A 16,159-nucleotide genomic window follows, 5' to 3' on the forward strand; every position below is an offset into this window, starting at 1 on the left:
GTTAGAACCAATGCTACTACTGTGGTAAGGGGACTATCAATTACAATTACTCCTGATGTAATTATCATAATCACTACACTTCCTCAAGGGATGCAATGGAGAAAGGAGGATAAGGCTGCAAGCACTTTTGCGAAGAAAAACTCTTATTAAGGGATGAAGAGCCAATTGAGGACAAAAATGGGATAAGAATGGAAAGCCTTCCCTATCCTTGGAATGAGGCTAGTTCTCACATTCTCAAATATATTTCTTGTGAAGGGAGGCTTAGTATAATCTATGGCTACCAATTTAGACTCCTCCATGAGTTGAGGTTTGGAGAAGAGATAACCATTGAAAAAAGACTCAGTGTACCCTACTTCATGCTGCAATCAATAATAGACATGACCCTAAATTTCCAAGAGGGGAAACATCAACAATCAACACACATGGACTTATTAAGCTAATACTAGAAGATGCCTTGAGCCAGCTAATAATTCCTATTTAATGGTCCACATTTAGAGACATGGATAGAGAGGCTGTGATTGAAATACAAGCCCTTGAATATGATAGGGAAAATACCTCTAGTGGTGAAGAGGAGGAAGAAGAAGATAAAGAGGAGGCAGAATAAGATAAAGAAGAACCTAAAGAGGAAGAAGAAGAACCAGAGGAAGAAGAGGAGGTAGAAACAAATAAAACAAAGGAAGAAGGAAAAAAAAGAAGGAGAAGAAGAGAAAAGGGAAGAGGGAGAACAAAAGGAAGAAGAAAACCCTGAGGAACATACCAAGGAAGGGGAGGAATCTCTAAGGTTGTCCCCTAAACCCACTGAGAAGGAGGAAACTGCTACCTTTACTGTTGGGTTGTGTTATGTTATTTCCACGACTAGCCCACGTAGTTAACCGTGGGGTTAGAGGGGGGGTGGAGCCACCCCTTTGTTGTACCGATTGTGTAACAAGGGGGGGGGGGTCACAGGGGGTTTGAGAGGTACCTATAACCCCACTTTATGGGGTCCTGGGCAGTGCCCCATAAAATTTTGGTTTTGGACTCTATGTTAGGTTGAGTGGACCCACCTATGGTTTTGTGCATGATTTTCGCACATGTTTTTGGACGCAATGGTTTTCGGTCCATGGTATTGGACGCGATGGTTTTTCAGTCCATGGTATTGGATGCTTCGACATGTATAAATATGTATTATAACATTGAAAGGAACCTAATGAAAAATCAAGTTGGTAGTCTTGGTTTTGGGATCCAGGGGAAAATCTCTGTGTATATGTGTTTTAAGTGTTATGCTCTTGCATCATTTATTTTGTGTGTTTTATAATTCTTATGCAGGTAATTTTTGTACGAGGTTAAAACCTACATTTGGTATCGGAGCTATTTTGGCTTCAAGGAGATGCCTTTGTTGTTGAGGGTTTTTGCTCGGGCTTGTGGTAGACCCTGTTCTGTGGGTGATCTACAAGATCAATTCTGGTCGTGAAAGAAGATGGTGAGCAGTGGAAATAAAGAGATCGAGAAATTTAATGGTCATAGTTTTGAGTTGTGGAAACTCAAGATGGAGGATCTGTTGGTGGATAAAGATCAGTGGATTGCGGTAGATCCGGGTACTAAACCAACAGGAGTGTTCGATGAATAATGGAAGAAGTTGGATTGGAAGGTAAAGAGTACAATATGATTGTGTGTCTCAAATTCAGAATTGTTGAATGTATCAGGGGAAGCTACAGTGAAGGCTTTGTGGGACAAGTTAGGGACTTTGTACCAATCTAAGTTTCTGGTGAATAAACTGTTCTTACAGAAAAAGCTATATAACCTGAGGATGAAATATGGAGACTCGGTGACAGAGCATCTGAACACATTTAATACTGTGGTAAGTCAGTTAGCATCTGCTGATATTAAAATTTTGGATGAAGATAAGTGCATCAATTTGCTGTGTTTTCTACTAGATTCATGGGATAGTCTGGTTATTGCAATAGGTAGCAATGCAACTGCCTTGTAGTTTAATGAAATAGTCTCATCCTTGCTGACGAAGAAGATGAGATGGAAAAATATGGAGAGCCAGAATGGTGATGCCTTGTCTGTATGAGGACAGTCCTAGAACAGAAACAAAAATAAGTCATCGAGTGGGAGATCTAAATCTAGAGGGAGATCTGAATCTCTAAGAAAACCTGTAAAGGTGGTGTGATGGAAATGCAGAAAGGAAGGGAACTACAAAAGGGACTATAAATCTAAAGCTCCTGATAAAGGAAAGGGATCTGATGATGCTCCTTTTGCAGAGGCGAAAACCACCTCAGATGAAGGTGGGGATGTGTACTTGGCTTCTTCAAGTACACATGTAGATCATGGGGCATGGTTGATTGACTCAGGTGCATCCTTTCACTTCACTCCCCATAGAGAGTGGTTCTACGAGTATGAGAAATACGATGGTAGTGATGTATTCTTAGGGGATGATAGAAAGGCTAGAATCATTGGTTGCGGAAAGGTAAAGTTGAAGTTGCAAGGTGGAAGGGTTAGAACACTTCCGGGTGTTCTGAATATTCTTGCATTGGCCAGAAATCTGATTTCTGTAAGCAAGCTGGATGATGCAGGTGTAAAAATAGTGTTTGACAAGGATACCTGCAAAATGGTTTAGGGAGCACTGGTATTGATGCGGGGAGTTTGAATTGGAACTCTGTACAAGCTGCAAGGTAGCACTGTTATTGATGGGTGCAACAGTTCTGTGGTTCCTGAAAGTGGACCAGAAAATATAGTGGTTTCTAGAGAGAAGACCATGTTGTGGCATCAAAGGCTTGGACATATTGGAGAGAAGGGCCTTCGAATACTTCATGGTAAAGGTATGGTAGAAGGTATGAGTAATAGCTCTTTGGATTTTGATTTCTGTGAAAATTGTGTATATGGGAAGAAAAATCGGGTGAGTTTCCCCTCTGGTGGTAAGAGGGCGAAACAGATATTAGAGCTTGTGCATAGTGATGTGCTTGGACCTGTGAAGGTTCCATCACTAGGTAAGTCTGTGTACTATGTATCATTTATAGATAACTTCTCAAGGAATACATGGATATATTTCCTTAAGAAGAAATATGAAGTCTTTAACAAGTTTAAAGAATTCAAGGCTCTGCTGGAAAACCAGACAGAGAAGAAGATAAAGGTGCTAAGGATAGATAATGGTGGAGAGTTTTGCAACAAGGAATTTGAAGAATTCTGTAAGAAGTGTGGTATAGCATGACAAAATACTACTCCATATACACCTCAACAAAATGGAGTTGCAGAAAGAATGAATAAGACGTTAATGGAAAGGGCAAGAAGCATGCTCAGTGGTGCCGGGTTAGGACAGGAATTCTGGGCAGAGGCGGTGGATATTGGATGTTACTTGGTCAACAGGTCACCTTCATTAGCGTTGGAGGATAAGACTCCACAAGAGGTATGGACTGGTAAGAAACCCTCTCTTTCACATCTGAGGGTTTTTGGATGTGATGCATATGTACATGTTCCAAAGGAGAAATGAACCAAGTTGGATAGTAAATCTGAAAAGTGCATCTTTATTGGGTATAAGGATGGTTTAAAGGGTTATAAGCTTTGGAACCCAGTCACACGGAAGGTTGTGTACAACCGAGATGTGGTGTTTAGAGAGGTAAAATATGTTATTAACCATGAAGGTCAAGCAAAGGAACCTGAGAAGATAGAGTTTGAGCTTAAGGAGGAAGAATCAGACTCTACCGTAGAGGAGGAATCAGAAGATGAAGAGCCACAAACTCCGTGTGTGAGAAGATCAGTTCGAGAAAGAAGGCATCCAGAAAGGTATAGTCCATCTGCTTTCTATTCAAATTTTTCTTTATCTATTACTGATGATGATCCCAGAACTATGAAGGAAGTAGTAGATTCAGAGGATGTTACGCAGGCTCGACCATAGCCCCCCCACCCAATAAGTAAATTGAACCTTTAGGTACTCGACCCCAAGGTCCATCAGGGGCTCGACTGATAAGGATGCGTAAGCAGCAAACTCTGGAAAGAGGCCATGGTTGATGAAATGGCATATTTGCACAAAAATGAGGCTTGGGATCTGGTGGAGTTGTCGGTTGGAAGGAAATCAATTGGCAGCAAATGGGTGTTCAAGAAGAAGACAAATGTAGAAGGAAAGGTGGAGAAATACAAAGCTCAGTTGGTAGCAAAAGGTTATTCCCAGGTGTCGGGAATTGATTTTGGTGATATTTTTTCTCCTATTGCCAAGGTAACTTCTATTACATTACTTTTATCTGTTGCTGCTGCTTTTGATTTTGAGGTAGAATAGATGGATGTGAAGACAACATTTCTTCACGGGGATCTAGAAGAGGAAATATACATGAAGCAACCTGAAGGCTTTGAGGTGAAGGGTAAGAAAGAATTGGTATGCAAGTTAACTAAGTCTCTGTATGGGTTAAAACAATCACCAAGGATGTGGTATCAAAAATTTGATACATTAATACAGGGACTTGGCTTCACCAGAAGCAAAGCAGATCATTGTGTGTATTTTAAATTAATTGGTGACCATGTTATTTATCTAGTCTTGTACGTGGATGATATGTTTATGGTTGGAAATGACAAAGAAATTATCCATGATTTGAAGACCCAATTGTCCTCCAAATTCGAGATGAAAGATCTTGGTGTTGCAAACTATATTTTGGGCATGGAAATTAAAAGAGATCGGGCAAAAAGGAAGCTCTAGTTAAACCAGAGGAAGTATGTCGAGACAATATTGCAAAGGTTTAATATGCAGGATAGTATACCGGTGAAGGTTCCTATTCCTGTAGGTGTGAGGTTATTTGCTGAACAGTGTCCCAAGACATAAGAAGAGGAAGAGGACATGTCCTATGTTCCATATGCAAGTGCAGTTGGTAGCCTAATGTATGCAATGCTCTGTACTAGACCAGACATTGCACATGTGTTATAGACATTTTTGTGCCTCGCAGCACAGAGCATGAAATGTCGATAATTACAGGGATCCTCAGTCCCTAAACATGTTGTTCTTACCCCTAGAAGAACAAGGTCAGCAAACCACAACACTTCCCATCAGTTCTCCACCTGAAAACACTCAAAAACAGGCTATTTTTGGATCATGTCAGCTGCTCCACTGAGCATCTGCACTGGAATGCAACTGCTCCTCCTTGTACCTGCGCTGAAAGTCAAATCTAATGAAGGCTACCTGCGCTGGGCGAGATTGGCCAAGTGGCACAGTCATTCTGCAAGGTGTCAATTGCCCAGGAAGCTTCCAAACTGACACTTGGTTCAAGGGATTCGCCCTGTGATGAGTAAGAGGTACTTGATCTCCATGTGTAAGCAAGGATCTCCAAGTGGACTCAAGAACTGAAGTTTAACTGAAGAGGGAGAGGACACAAGGAAGCTTTATGTCAGTCTCAAGCTGACTCATCCTTTCTTCTTCTATCCTATATATAGAGCTCTTCTATGAGGTCTAAGGAGGCTGGAATTTTGTGAAAGCAAGGAAGTGCTGTTGGTTTACAGTTAGAGCTATTGGGTGATTGCTTTTATAGAGGTGAAGAGGAGATTTCTTGCTGCTGGGGAGGTGCTGCTGGATTGGAGCCATTGATGGTTGTAACCTTCTCAGAACCCTTTTACTTCTATCAATAAAGCTTTGAATGTTCTCCTATATACTTGTATTGCATTGATGTATTGTATTTACTTGTATATCTGATTCACTCTAATCCATGCATCAGTTATGAGTACATGTTTCTTGTAGTTTTCCTTCTCTTGTTTGTGCAGGATCTTTGTGTAGCTGGGCCGGCAAAGGGAGCAAGGAGCTGAGAACAAGAGACAAAGAGAGAGGATAGGATCGACAAAAGCGAAAGACACCGGTTGGTCAATCTTTTCTTCCTTCTCTGTACTTTCATAAAGGAAAATATCAAAGCTTTACTTTCAGTTGTTGCTAAGGAACTATCAGCCTTAGAGTAGGGATAGGGTCATTCCGAGTCGGATACTTTTCCCCACAACAAACTGGCGACTCCGCTGGGGAGGTGCTGCTGGATTGGAGCCATTGGTGGTTGTAACCTTCTCAGAACCCTTTTACTTCTATCAATAAAGCTTTGAATGTTCTCCTATATACTTGTATTGCATTGATGTATTGTATTTACTTGTATATCTGATTCACTCTAATCCATGCATCAGTTATGAGTACATGTTTCTTGTAGTTTTCCTTCTCTTGTTTGTGCAGGATCTTTGTGTAGCTGGGCCGGCAAAGGGAGCAAGGAGCTGGGAACAAGAGACAAAGAGAGAGGATAGGATCGACAAAAGCGAAAGACACCGGTTGGTCAATCTTTTCTTCCTTCTCTGTACTTTCATAAAGGAAAATATCAAAGCTTTACTTTCAGTTGTTGCTAAGGAACTATCACCCTTAGAGTAGGGATAGGGTCATTCCGAGTCGGATACTTTTCCCCACAACAAACATATTTCTGGCCAACTATGTTTAAAGATTGCATAATAGCTGTCAGAAGTTGCCATGCGTGTCAGATCTTTGATAGCAAAACCAGGAGACCGCCCGCACCTTTGCAGCCTATAGTCGCTGTTGGGCCTTTCGCCAAGTGGGGCATCGATTTCATGCAATGTAACCCCACCTCGACCGGGGGGCATGGGTATATTATAGTCGCTGTTGACTATTTTACCAAATGGGCCGAGGCGATGCCTACATTGGATAACACTGGTGAAACAGCTGCCCTTTTCTTTTTTAATCATGTAGTCGCCAGGTTCGGCGTTCCGCAGGCTATAGTGACAGATCATGGATCGCATTTTCGCAATCACATGATGGTTGAGTTAGCTGCCAAACTAGGGCTATCACACGACAGCTCTACCCCATATTATCCACAAGCCAACGGACAAGTTGAGGCAATCAACAAAGTCCTGAAGCGTATGTTGCAAAGGATGATCGGGGTTCACAAAAGAAGATGGCACCTACTCCTGTACTCAGCATTGTGGGCTTACCGAACCTCGGTAAAGAACGCCACTGGGTTCACACCATTCCAATTGGTGTATGGCCTGGAGGCAGTCTTACCGATCCAGTGCGAAATTTCGTCTCTTAAACTCGCAATTGACCTCCTCCTCGGAACCTCAGAAGAAGAGGCTCGTTTCTTGGAATTGATCCAGTTGGATGAAAACCGTCGTGACGCCGCTTTGGCGAACGAAGCCCATAAGAAACGAGTCAAAGCACAGTTCGACAAGAATGTCAAACCTCGTATCTTCTCTGAGGGTGACTTGGTTTTGCTTTACGACCAAGAATCCGACAAATTAGGAGCAGGAAAATTTAAGTCCTTATGGATGGGTCCCTATATTGTTAAAAGGGTGTTAGCAAAAGGAGCCTACGAGTTAATGGATTATGACGGGATACCACTGGCGCAACCCCGCAACGGGTTGTACCTCAAGCGTTACTATGCCTGAATAGTAACCTGAGTGCTTTTGTTGTATTTTGTTTTCGCTAAAGTGTTTGTTTCGGTTTAGTAATCCACCCTTCTCGTTTGTTGCAGATGTCAAATTATTCTGAGACATATGTGGGATATGCCGACGGAGCGAGTCGTAGTACGCGGAATTTGTCCTCCGCAGCCTGGGCCATTTTTTGATCCAAGCGGCGAGTTAGTGAGTTTCAGAGGTGTGTGCATTGGACAGTCAACGAACAACATCACTGAGTATAGCGCGTTGATTGAACTCCTCTCTGATACCATCGCTCATGGTATACGTCGACTAATTGTTAGGCTAGACTCACAACTTGTGATACTACAACTCACTGGTATATATTCAGTCCGCAATCCAGCGATTTATCGAATGTTTTTAAGGGTTAAGATTTTGGAAAGAGAGTTTGATTCAATTCAATACCAGCATATTTCCAGAAACTTGAACACATTAACAGATTCATTAGCAAACTATGTATTAGATAGACATTTGCAACATATATAAAAGAGAGATGCATCGGTGCTATGCAAGTGGATTGCAAATAAACCAAGATAAACCCCGAAAATCAAAATATATAAAGCTGTTTATAGTTTATACATGATGTGCTGTAATCGAAACAAAATTGGTCGTATGACCTAGAACTCAAAAAGATGCTAGGGGGCACCCTAGCCTAGTGGTGCTCATGAAAGTACGTCACGGTCTGTGCAATCATGCGCAAGAGACGAGTCCATCGTCTAGGCACGCCAATAGTGTGCCGCTGCAACTGTAAAGGTAACTCGTCAATCTGTACATCCGGAAGACCACGAGTAAGGCTCTCGACCTGCTCCTGCACAGCTGCAAGTATCTCAGTATCACCAAGGTCGCGAATAACAACTCGCCTAGCAGGCTCTGCTGCTGGGGCAGCAACTGGCGATCGTGGACGAGCTGCTGGACGAACAGGACCAACATCTGCATGCACCCAAGAGTTTGATCAGTTTTGCACAATAACATCATGAGTAAAAACAATAAACAGTAACATGGTCAAAGATTTTACCAATAGCGCCCCATTGCTCGCCATCCGGTAGCACCAAGTCCGGATCACCTCGGTAGTCCATACCCACATATGGATACTCAGAAAACGCCATCTCCTGACGCTCGAACCACCTAAAGAAAGCCTCAGTGAAAGTAATCTGAGGTTGACCAGCATGTCGGGACATGTGGTCAACCCACCTCTGCATGCGTGGCTCGGTCGGAGAAAGCAAGTCAAGTATGATGTACTGAGGCTGCATCAATGGGATTTTCTCCAAGGCGAAGGCAGTCAGAATAGAACCAAATCCAAAGTTCTTCAGCCTCCCGTCCTTTACCTTGGTCAATTGACTTTTCATCTGAACAAGTACTGCATCACACCAGTTAAACACTTTCGGTTGGAGACACTCCAAGGCGTGCTGCATGTAAGATCTGTTGGCAACATGTAAAGCTGCGCTACCGGCCATCCTACCAATAGTAAACAGAATGGATCTAAGAGACCTGTCAGTGATGTCACGGATATTGATCTTGCCGTCTTTGCTCGGCTGTGAACCTTCCCGGCAATACTGACGAATATAGTCTCTGGTGGAATTAGTCCCTCGAGCCGTACCTGACAAAGAAATGGGGGTACCCCGCCTTGACAACCCAGTCAAGAAGTACATGTCCTCTATGGTCAAAGGGATGGTTTTCCCCCTAATCTGGAATACTTGGTTAACAGGATCCCAAGCATCAAGCATATACTGCAGTAAAGAAATCTGTGCTCTCATGCTAGAGATACGGAAGAACTTCAGTAGGCCACAGTTCCGAAGCGCGTTCACCGTGACCGGGTCATGGAGTGCAACCATGTCCTCTGCTTCATGTTCTCGTTCTCGCCATGTAAGGGACATTTTGTTCAAAGTTCCCTGCAAGCAAACAAGAGAAGGAGTAAGTTCCCAATTTTGATGACAAACTGGCGACTCCACTGGGGAGCCTAGTATCTTGTTGGTGTTTGTAGTATCTTTGCTATTCATTTCTTGAAGAAAAGAGTACCAAATCGAAAAGCTTTTGACTATATCAAAAGCGAAGTAGAGGGGCTGCTACTCTTGCTCATTTTCTGAGCAGATTCATGATTTGAAGAGCTGATCTACAAAAGACTCTTGTACTCTTTGTGATAGCTTTTCATCCTCTTGATCATCCCTTAGCTTGTACTTGACCTATAGCTTTTTATTTCAGCAAAAACAATGAATTTTTGAGCTTTTTATGACCCGGAAATCCTTGTAAACGCAACTCTCGTGTCTCAGTGCAGGCTGTCCACAGGCAGTCTGCATTCCAGCGCAGGTACTCCCTTCGGGAACTGCGCTGAGAGTCAATTTGACAGACCAGAGCCTGCGCTGATCCAGTTAGGCTATGTCTTCCTGAGGTTTCCCACTGTGTCTTAGCCCTGTTTTCACTGTTGTTTTGCTGCTGATTGCTTGTCATCGTACTTGCTGTAAACCAACTTTCCTTGACATTATTCCGCCTCAGTTGTGTGATGAAACTGTGATTGTTCTTTCAGTATTTCTTGTTTCAGTTACAGTTTCCCATTGTGAAAAGCAAACCAGTATAGCTGTGGCCTCTTAGATCCTGAACTGTAAAAGTGTCTTTGTGATCTTAAGAGCTAGTTTTGTTACTGTTCATGGCTGTTTGAGTTTGTTTGTTTTTTATTTTGTGGTTTGAATCTATACATTTCCAGTGTCTAAACAAGTCGATCTTAAGGTGTCTTTTGATTTTGGACAAGCTTGTTTACTTTCGCTTGAAATTAGATTCAAAGTTATACAACAGTTTCCTTTTTGTCTTACATCAACATTAAGGATAAAGAAAAGAAATATCTGCATTGTGCATGTGCATTATTGACAGTTTGCATGTTGATTTAGGGAAAAGTGCATTTAGTGTGTGTTCTATGATCTGTGTGAAAAGTTGATGTCTTTCTTTTCCCTCAGTAGATTAAGGTTTTCAAAGTTGAAAGATTGAAAAGTTTTGCTTCTCATCTTAGATTGCATTTAGGAAGTTGTATATATACATCTCGTGGTGATCCTTAAAGGCAAACTTCTAAGCAAGATCAACATTAAAATAAATCCAATTTACATAACAACGCTTTGTAACATAACGCAAACATCTAGAGGTCTAGGTAGAGACGTGTTCCGGCGTCGTTAAACATAGTGACTGTCGATCTCTACGAAGGTGGGTGATTCCTCCTGAGAGTCGGTGGCACTAATACGGACTTGTGCTCCCACGTACCGTCGCGTATATATTGGGAGACCCCTATAGGCAATTATCCTTTATCCATAGGAAGCCGTGTCGACCGCCCTACTGATCGCGATGCAGTGAACACAGCATTCACGAAGATCGACCACCCGTACCGTAAAACGTATTCTGTGGTTTCGCGAAAGGTTTGGCACACCCTCTGCCTAGATCTCCAGAGCAGTTTCTTTTGGCCTTTTTCAAACTCTATAACTGAAAAAGTCCAACTGAGCATTTGTCACTTCGGGCTCGTTAAAACATCGAAGGCGACTAGAGTCATCTTTAGCTTTTTCTCGACTCTTAAAACATGAAAAAGCAAGTTTGTGTCTAAAAGCGTCGTTAATAAAATTTATTTTAAGCGGAACAAAATCACCTGTTATTCCCACGTTGATCTTTCAGTTGAAAAGTATGGAGCCCACCAACCAAGGAGGCAACCTTGGCGGAAGTCCAAATCCCTTCTCCTCTTGGGGAGATGTTGGTGCGCCTCATATGGCAACATTGTCACTTCCAGGATTGACAATCGGCCTCCCTGTATGGCTCTTTTCAACTAATGTAGTCCAGATCGCCACTAATCCTGAGCAATCAAATCAACAGTCAGACCAGTCTAGAGCTACCCACCAGCCTTCCACTTCTTACAATACTTCCTCTGATCCTTCATCTTCGCAAGGTAGAGCTGGCAAAAGTCAGCCTCCCAAGGAGAAGAAGGAAAGGAAGAAGAAAGAGAAGAAGAAGAAGGAGCCTAAGGCAACTGGGGGCAAGCAAAAGACATCTGACGAAAACCCACCCACTGCACAGACCGGGCCTAAATCGCCATGTGTCATATGTAGAGGAGACCATTTCCACAGAGATTGTCCCTGTATTCCCCGGATACTAAGGGACTGGTCCCCTCGTCTGCACAATTCGGGGGCATCAACCTCTGACAATCAGGTTGATGGCTTTCCGTCAACCAGCGAAAGTGAAGGATCGAGACAAAAAGGGGGAGTAAGATTCCCCTGTAAGTTGTGTGAAGGCAGTCATGCCATCCACCGTTGTCCCTTCTTAGATGAAGCGAAGAGAGTTTTGGAAGATCGTCCGGTTTCACCGGTAAAACTTCCTCCTGGATACAAAAAACTCGTGCCAAGTCCTTCGTTGATTGAAAATACAGCTGGCCCGCTCATGTGGTCGGCTGAAGCGTCAGTCACTGAAAATGAACCTACTGAATCCAGACCAGACGAAAGTCCAAAGGTCGATACGGCAGTTGACCCGGTTCTACCTTCAGAAGTTTCATCTTCAAATGACACCGTCGCCGAAGAGTCATCTTCATGCGACACCCTCACTGAAGAGAATAAGGATGACACCATCCAGGTTCTTTTCATCAGCACCGACTCTGATGAGCGTCAGGGCAATGCGCCCATTCCTTTATCGCAGGAAGGAACATCATCAGGGTTATATCCGGCCGTATATTCGGTCCCACCACCAAGCAACCTGGTTGTATCCTTTGATTGGAATCAACTAGGCAGACCCCGGTTACCAGCCAGTGTACCATTCAGAATCATTGTCCAGATCTATAGAATGATCATGGCTGGTACTATCATTGATGAAGGGGCGTCTGTGAGTATCCTTTCCTCTATTGCTTGGAAAGCACTGGGTTCCCCGGCGCTTTTACCTGAGTTAAGAAATCTCTCAGGTTTTGATAAAGGAACCAGTCGACCATTAGGAATCCTCCCCAATGTGCCTGTTACATTGAAAGGGAAGACCGTCAATTTGAACGTGATGGTCGTCCAAGGACCCTTGGATTATAACCTACTCCTTGGACGTGACTATATTTATTGCATGGGAGCGATAGTCTCCTCACTCTTTAGAGTAATGTGTTTTCCACACGAAGGAAGGATGGTCAAGCTCGTAGACCAACTTTCATTTCCGGGATCTCGCATCGCAAATAGTCAAATACCATTCCTAAATGGTCTGTTCACACAAGATTCGCCTCCACCCCCAGTCCTCCTTCCCGATGAGTGCGAGTGATTCGGAAAGAAAGACTGGAACCCAGGGGGCATGCACCCTGGTCTGCTCCGGGCAGAAGAAACCCTGGGTATAAGGTAGAATTTCCGCAGAAGAATATGACTAGTCCGTACCCCGTCCGTGGATGGAAGAGGGGTTGTTCTGGAATAGTATTCTTTTGTTAAAGTTATGTGTTTGGCTAAAGAGTCATTCACCTTTGTCTAAAGAGGTGGGCACTGCCCAAGTAGGAATTCCCTTATTGCGACAAGCAGTAACCATCTTTGGGGAAAAGCAAGCCTCACCCATTAAAACAAATGTTTTGAAGGATAAGTAGGGTAAGCCTCCAAAGAAAGAGATTCTATTGTTGTGATATAGGATAACCATATTTGAGTAACCCAATGATAGACATCGCCGAAGAAAGAGATTGATTTGCGGCAGCAAATAGAACCCTCTTCGGATAATAAGAAAGAGACAAGCCTCCCTCAATAATACCAATGTTTTGTCTTTGAGTAGTGTTCTTCTCTTGTCACAAATAGCTGTTCGTTAAAAGTTGGGCCGACGGGAAGACTGAGTACCGCGTAAGATCCCTTAAAATAACGAGAAGACTAGTATCGTTAATATTAGATTGGCAAGATGACAAGTAGCTGTGAACACCCAAAGAAAAGCAGAGGTGGGGGAGAGGAGGGGCAGCCTCGAAATTCTATCCTATACCTGGGGGCATGCAAACCTTCTGGAGTGCAAGCTAGGGGCGGTTATTTATCTGGTTTTAAGATTAACCGTTTTCCGAACTTACACAAAGGAAGGATGAGTTGGAGCATAGCTGTGGTAAGGCGCAAGCTCTATAAAAAATGGATCCTTAGAGGAGGCATTCTTATTTTATGACTGGTATTTCGAGCAGTTTTAGCACATAGTTCATGCTCGTTAAAAAATAAACGCAAGATCCAAGCAGTTTTACCACGGAATTTATGCTCGTTAAAAAATAGAAAAGTGTGAGCAAAAGTTTCCTCCAGAGTTCAAGCTCATTAAAAAATGAACCTATCTCGGTAAATAACCATTGCGATCGTAAATTCATCAGCCTTAAAAGCCTTGGTCGTGTTTTCATCCATCACCTCCACTGTCATTTGGCCGGTCGTTCACCCCCATATGTGTGTTTACCCATTTTGAGGAGCATCTGCGAAGAGTGATTTCATCTAGCCATCCTTGTGACACTACCGTGATTGGAAAATTCCAATTTGTACCTGGAATCTGCTGCTATCCCTGTTTATCACTCGTTCCTCAAAAGACGAGTCTTCTTTGAGCTCTTTTCACTGACTCGTAAAATATGAAAAGTTTGCCGAGTTTTGGCCTTCCAGCTCGTTAAACAACCGGAACGCTATCCCTCCTCTAGATTTTAATCTTTTTGGACCTGAGGGATTATTGCACAAAAAGATCGAGCGCTTGTTTTGTTCGGCTCGTTAAAGCAATCGAAAATTCATCCCTTCTGTATTGTTTTATACTTTTTCGGACTTAAGGGATTAGATGACGAAAAAGGAATTCTGGAGTTGACTTTATGTACCTTTTCAGACTCTCTAAAAATGAAAAGGACCGAGTTTTCCTTGTCGTTAGACTCGTTAAAATGATTAAATAGCGACAAACTTGTCTTTAGACGAGAACGAGTTTCCCTATCGCTAAGCTCGTTAAATCATAGCGATGGGCTTGCCCGAAGGGCAGGTTATAGAACAAGCATATGTTATCCTCCTCAAGCTTGACAAAAATAAAGAGGTACTGGTCAGAAATGACTGGGGAAAAATTGGGAGAACATCAAAGTTTAATGGTAGCAAGTCGCTCTTGAACATGACACTTTTCCTCCGTACTACATCGGGTTGGGTTGTTTCATTCACCGGTCTCATCACCATGGTCTTCGCCAAACCGTCCACTTTTGGGGTAATGCTACCGATCCATCGCATCAGTGTCGTTATATGTTCAAGAGAGGTCATTATGAAAGTGTCAACCGTGTCCCATCCACTGCCATACATTATCCTTCATCCATTCATGATCGCCACCCTGAATCATATGTCACAGTTTGTTTTCACCTCCACTAAAATCATTAGCTCCGTTCCGTGTCATTGATGTGGGATTCATTAAGGCCCTCCTTTGACGGATCGCTTCTTGTCGACTTCAGCTCATTATCCAAGAAGTTGATCTAGGAACACCCCCATCAGTACTTTGAAGCTTGCATGCCTCAATGGCAAGTTTCTCACTTCCGGCGACAGGTATACATCAATGACCTTCGACCAGAAGATTTTGCGTGGCGTTCGACGCCAAGTCCTTTATTCACGCCACGTGAATTGTACTGCAGTACCTTGAGGGTCATTATCATTATCGGTGATTCCTCTCGCGCTTGTTAACGGTTTTTATCATTGACCGGTAATCAAGAGATGTCTTTCCATGTTCGACTTCAGCGCAATTGTCACATGGATCGACTTGTACTTAGAGTGAAGATCGAACGAGTTTTAAGACCCCGGATCTAGTTTCATCCATCCGGGCTGCGATATATATTCAGGAAATATAAAAGCATTTGTCATGTACATCATTGCAGCAGAAAATTATCAGTCTACCATCAGACGATCGTCTGTTATATGTACCAAAATGTATTTATAAAGCTGAGCATGGGAATGCCCGCCTCAGCTAGATCATGAAAACAGAATGAAAAATAATGTATTGTATTGTATTGTATTACAGGGCGCCTCCTCAGCACTGGAATGAACTTCGGACCCTCTAGATAAAGCATTTCACCCGATAAACGGCCTCATACTTTAGGGGGCAACTGTTATAGACATTTTTGTGCCTCGCAGCACGGAGCATGAAATGTCGATAATTACAGGGATCCTCAGTCCCTAAACATGTTGTTCTTACCCCTAGAAGAACAAGGTCAGCAAACCACAGCACTTCCCATCAGTTCTCCACCTGAAAACACTCAAAAACAGACTATTTTTGGATCATGTCAGCTGCTCCACTGAGCATCTGTGCTGGAATGCAACTGCTCCTCCTTGTACCTGCGCTGAAAGTCAAATCTAATGAAGGCTACCTGCGCTGGGCGAGATTGGCCAAGTGGCACAGTCATTCTGCAAGGTGTCAATTGCCCAGGAAGCTTCCAAACTGACACTTGGTTCAAGGGATTCGCCCTGTGATGAGTAAGAGGTACTTGATCTCCATGTGTAAGCAAGGATCTCCAAGTGGACTCAAGAACTGAAGTTTAACTGAAGAGGGAGAGGACACAAGGCAACTTTATGTCAGTCTCAAGCTGACTCATCCTTTCTTCTTCTATCCTATATATAGAGCTCTTCTATGAGGTCTAAGGAGGCTGGAATTTTGTGAAAGCAAGGAAGTGCTGTTGGTTTACAGTTAGAGCTATTGGGTGATTGCTTTTATAGAGGTGAAGAGGAGATTTCTTGCTGCTGGGGAGGTGCTGCTGGATTGGAGCCATTGATGGTTGTAACCTTCTCAGAACCCTTTTACTTCTATCAATAAAGCTTTGAATGTTCTC

The sequence above is a fragment of the Pinus tabuliformis genome, chromosome Q (assembly GCF_031772625.1).
Source record: "Pinus tabuliformis cultivar Carrire ecotype Pingquan chromosome Q, CPIR1, whole genome shotgun sequence".
NCBI lineage: Eukaryota > Viridiplantae > Streptophyta > Pinopsida > Pinales > Pinaceae > Pinus > Pinus tabuliformis.